This window comes from Dendropsophus ebraccatus, chromosome 15, assembly GCF_027789765.1.
Source record: "Dendropsophus ebraccatus isolate aDenEbr1 chromosome 15, aDenEbr1.pat, whole genome shotgun sequence".
NCBI lineage: Eukaryota > Metazoa > Chordata > Amphibia > Anura > Hylidae > Dendropsophus > Dendropsophus ebraccatus.
Window position 1 is genome coordinate 23,015,523 of NC_091468.1, and position 6,000 is coordinate 23,021,522.

Below are 6,000 nucleotides of genomic sequence, written 5' to 3' on the forward strand. Positions count from 1 at the left end.
CTCCATTGTTACCAGATAATCCACAGCATTTTTTTTTCTCTTTTGCACTTTCCTATCAAAAACCCAAGTCAGCACAAGTTTCATTGCATCTCCACATTCTTGTAGAATTTTATGGTCAGCACGTTATATGGGTTTAGAAAGACAGTAGCTTTCTTCTAGAAACAGCAGCACTCTTGTCCTCAGTTTGCCTGTTGTATTGCATCTCAGTTATATTAACCTCTTCATGACGCAGGATGAGTATGTTCTTCCTGCAGCCATTAGGCGAAAGCAGAGAGGGCTCAGGGTGCGGGCCCATTCCGCAATGTGCGGCTCCCAGCTGCTATCAGCAGCCGGCGTGGCCAATCGCCGCTCCTGGCTAATTAGCTTTTAAATGCAGCTGTGAAAGCTGATAGCTGCATTTAAATAGCATGTCCCCCATCCCTGGTGTCTAGTGAGGGGCCTAATTGTTGCACGGACGTTGATCCTGGCTCAGCAATCTATAGATCTGTGCCGCAGCAGCCCAGAGTAAGGCTGCATTCACATATTCCATGTTCCGCACAGAACATGGACGTGGAACGTCTGTAATGTAGTCCTCCCCACACCAGGGCAGCATCTGCGATAAGATGTTGGTAGCGGGGGAACTGTATGATTATGCACCGCACGCCACATATTCATACAGTTCCCCCGCTCCCAGCATCTTATCACAGATGCTGCCTGGGGGGGGGGGGGGCTCCATTACAGGCATTCCATGTCCGTGTTTCGTGCAGAACATGGAAGGTGTGAATGCAGCCTACGGGCCGATCGCAAATACGATCATAAGTAACGATTATCGTTCCATGGAAATGACTGAATGTTTTCAGGTCTTTCGCAATAGCGGTCGTTTTAAATCGTTATTCTTTAACGATTATGCAAACGATAATCGTCCAGTGGAATAGGGCCCTAATACAGCACTGATCTAATCAATCAGTGCTGTATTCAGTATATTGCAGTGATCTCTATGAGAAATGAAAGCAGTAATTATAAAAGTCCCCCAGGTGAACTAAAAGTTAAAGTATATGTTTAAAAAAAAAGAGTGTTAAAAAAAATCCCCTTCCTAATAAAAGTTTAAATTACCCTCTTTTTCCATTTTATAAATAAAAAAAATTCAACATATTTGATATCACCGTGTGCGTAATTGCCCGAACTATTAAATTATCACATTCCTGATCATGCATGGTAAATGGCGTAAGCACAAAAATCCACCAAAGTGCAAAATTGCTGATTTTAGGTCACATGAAATCCAGAAAAAATGTAATAAAAAGTGATTAAAGTGTGAAATATAAGCAATCAAGGTACCGATAGAAATTACAGAACATGGCGAAATAAAATGACACCTCACACAGCCCCATAGACAAAAAAATAAAAGCATTGTAAGGATCAGAAAAGAACAATTTGAAGATTTTTTTAAGAAAGCTTTTTTAAAAATTATTATTATTTTTTTTTTTTTTTAAGGCATCAAATAAAATATGTTACATATCGTTGTAATCGTACTGACTTGAGGAACATAGATAATATGCCAGTTTTACCATAGGGCGACGGTTCAAAGTAGACCTGTCAGCCCCCCCTCACCCCTGGACAGGGCCCAGCGTACATACTGTCTTCCTGCTCCCGCCATGGAGAGATGGCACAGCTCCATTGATTTCCTATGGCCTGGACTCATCTGCATATTGAGTGCGCTGATGAGCAACTGCCATATCTCCGCTCCGGGACCGAGACTGGAAAACGCAGGAGCTGGTATGTGTGCCGTGTCCTGTCCGGGGGTTGGGTGGGTTTGGGGTGTCTGACAGGTCTGCTTTAAAGAGTCACTGTCGTATTTTTTTTTTTTTTTTGCAGAAATCAATAGTCCAGGCGATTTTAAGAAACTTTGTAATTGGGTTTATTAGCCAAATCTGCCATTATCTGCATGTAAAAAGCCTTTTCCCAGGTCCCCCCCTCCTTCCTTGTTGCAGGAGACGCAACCTGTCTGCTCTAGGGAGAGGGGAGGGGGGAGGAGGAAGGAGGGAGTTAGCCGGCAGCAGAAAGCAGATAACAGAGGATTACAGGCACGGAGCTGGGTGACAGCTGTAATCCGAGCTCAGACAGGTCACTGGTGACTGTCACAGGAGATATCCCATGAGGGATTTGCAGATTAACTCTTTGTTGTCCTGTTTTGGTCTTTTCTTTAGCTCTCTCCATAGGAGAACAATGAAGACAGGGGGGAGAGCTTCAAACTGCTTTTTCATTATAAAAATGCATTTTTCGGATAATAAACCCAATTACAAAGTTTCTTAAAATCGCCTGGACTATTGATTTCTGCAACAAAAAAAAATCACGACAGTGACACTTTAAACATGAAACCCCTTTAAAATATAAAGAATTGCTATTTTTTTCACAAAAAATAAGGGCTCATGTCGGTCTGTAGATGAAAACAATTAATGCACTATGGCCTTTCAAACACAAGGACAAAATGAAAGCACAAAAATGAAAATTGGCTCAGTCCTTATGGGGTTTAAATGAATAGAGCAGAAATGTAATACTACACACAACCTGAGAACAAGTGTGGAGCTGCTTTTGGAAAGGAAGTTGCTATGTTTTCCTAATCCTGGATAACTCCTTTAAAAACAGGTCACTGATCTGTACAGAGTTGGTAACAACCATAGGCATCTGCCAATATATTCTATGGTTACAAACCTACTTGCCGGATCTGCAGCGAGTCCCCTTGCTGCGTATTTGCAGCGAGACTCGCTGCAGATCCGGCCCCTATTCTTTCAATGGAAGACAAAATCGCAGCAGGGATGTACATCCCTCCTGCGATTTTGTCTGCAGCCCGCCCCATTAACCCCCCGGCCGCCGGACATTATACATTACCGGGTCCCCGTTCCTGCTTGCTTCGGGGCTCCCGGTGTCTTCACGGCTCGCCTGGCCAATCAGTGCGCTGCGGCGGGGCCGGGCGGAACGTGTCGGGAGCCGCCGAATCAAGCAGGAGCCGTGATCAGGTAATGTATACTGTATCCTGCCCGCCCCCCTGCAGCCCCGATCGCCCCCAACCCCGCAGCCCCGCCCGCATGATCGCCCGCAGCCCCAGGCCCCCCCCCCCCCCCGCCGGGCAATTGTGCGGCCGGGGGCGATCGTGCGGCCGGGGGCTGTGGGGTTTGCGGCGATCGTGCGCTCGGGGGCTGCGGGGTTGGCGGCGATCGTGCGCCCGGGGGCTGGGGGCGATCGTGCAGCCGGGGGCAACGGTGCGGCCAGGGGCTGGGGGCGATCGGGGCTGCAGGGGGGCGGGCAGGATATACATTACCTGATCCCGGCTCCTGCTTGCTTCAGCGGCTCCCGGCACGTTCCGCCCGGCCAATCAGTGCGCTGCCCCGCCGCAGCACACTGATTGGCCGGGCGGGCAGTGAAGACACCGGGAGCCCCGAAGCAAGCAGGAACGGGGACCCGGTAATGTATAATGTCTGGCGGCTGGGGGGTTAATGGGGCGGGCTGCAGACAAAATCGCAGCAGGGATATACATCCCTGCTGCGAGTTTTTCTGCTATTGAAAGTATAGGGCCGGGATCTGCAGCGAGTCTCCCTGCAAAAACGCAGCAAGGAGACTCGCTGCAGATCCGGCAAGTGGGTTTGTACCCTAAGGGGTAGTTTAAAACAAAAGAAGTAAAAAGCTGGACACACCATGCAAGTGCACACCACAAGTATGAAGTATCAAAAAGTCTAAATTTTATTAAGCAAATTATGAAACACACATAAGGAACACAATAATAGTCAAGGTTGACCCACATACAATAAAAAGTGGGTCTAAACCCTACAGAGGGCTATATGCACATAATAATGCAACCATGACCGGAGCTACCCAACATCAAGGCGAACAACAGGAAACAAAGAACTTATAAATATATGAATAATAAAATCAAGAAAAATCTGTATAGTGTAATGTTACAATGGTTACTGCAAATGATACCTTGAAGTATATGTTAAATACAAAATAACTACTGATAACATAGGATACCTGTAAAGTAACAAAATAGCAACAAAAACCCTGTTACCCACAAACAAACAAGGGCCACAATAGCGCCTAAGGAAGCTCCAACGGTCATGGAATAATCACCCCTGGAAGAAAGGCTCCACGCGTATCGTCACCCTCCGGTGACTTCGTCAGGAGTGAAGATCTAGGTCCGGTGTTCCCATATATACTATCTCAAATCAGTACATAAATGAGTAATTATAGATGGCTATAGTCTAACGGCCCCATAGTTTACCTGGCGGTTTGAAATGGTGCAACCCGTCATCAACATGGCCGCCGGTGGCGTGTGTAAGTCTCCTCTGCGCATGACCCGTTGATGTCAGTGTCCGACACGACATAATGCTGGCGCCTGCGCGAGAACTTAGAATGGTCGAACAAGGTTGACAAGTTGACGATAAAAAATTATTCACAGAATAACACACATTACAAAGTTATACAACTTTGTAATGTATGTTATGTCTGTGAATGGCCCCCTTCCCCGTGTTTCCCCCCACCCACGCTAGACCCGGAAGTGTGGTGCATTATACTCACCGCATCTCGTGTCGTCCACGGTCTCCAATCGTCAGCAGTGACGTCTTCTTCGGGAGCTTGGCGGATCTTCCCGAGTGCCGGCCACCCTCTGCAGCGTCATCCGAAGCTCAGCCGCGATTGGCTGAGCATAACTGTGCTCAGCCAATCGCGGCTGAGCGGCTGATGACGTGGCCACGTCATCAGCTGCTCAGCCGCGATTGGCTGAGCACAGTTATGCTCAGCCAATCGCGGCTGAGCTTCGGATGACGCTGCAGAGGGCGGCCGGCACTCGGGAAGATCCGCCTGCCTCCCGAAGAAGACGTCACTGCTGAGGATCGGAGACCGTGGTCGGCACGTGACAGGTAATGTATAGCGCACCACACTTCCGGGTACACGGGTAGGGGTGGTGGGACACGGGGAAGGGGGCCATTCACAGACATAACATACATTACAAAGTTGTTTAACTTTGTAATGTGTGTTATTCTGTGAATAATTTTTTATCGCCGGACAACCCCTTTAAAGATTACTAATTCAAGATAGAGTGCATAGAAGAAAACTCAGGCTATAGGACAGAGAAGGTATATATTCCAAAACATGTGTTATATGGAGAGCAGAACTCTGTGTGAGTAGAAGGATATATTATACATGATGTAGGGTCACATGTTGTTTTTATGTGGATAGATGGGGAGAGGGGGGAGCTTGGATGGAGCGGAAGGGGGAGGGAGGGGGATATGGGGGGAGGGAGCCCCCCCCCTTTTTTTTCTCCATATATCATATTACAACGTACTTATTTTCACATACTATTGACACCTTCTAGGTCATATATCACATCCTTTTCCATACTTTTACACACACATCCATATACACACAGTTTTGTTTGCTCACTTAGTGATAGACGTTAGTATTTTGGACATGTTTTTGCTTGTAGTGCACACCAGTACATCCATACACTGTTTTCTCATCAGACACCAGACACAGACACAGTTTTTTCATTTATACACAGTCTTCTCACTTGACACCAATAAAAAAAATTTTTTAATAATAAATTATTTTTTTTTCCTAGTTCCTTCCCCTTACCTTTCCCCATCCTCTGACCTTTTTCGTTCCTTTTTTCAGTTCTCCACGCCTTTCCTTCATCCCATATGATTTTAAGATGGTCCTGTAGGGAATATGAAAAACAGTGGAATCCCTGCTCGTCTGATCTACTCGTCTGTTTTACCATAAGTTTACCAACTTAGATATGGGGCGGAATCTAGGAGGGGTGCCTATTACTTGTGGACATGGGTCGTTATTCATAGGCAACCATACAGGACCGTATGGCCCAGGGTTGTCATTAGTGTACCAGAATTGGACTATCAATCATTTTTTGTTGTGTAACAGATACTATGAGTCGCACTTACTATTCTGGGGATGAGACAATATCACCTACCTTGAGTGCAATATACATCCCTTTACAGGTTATGTTTCAGGTTG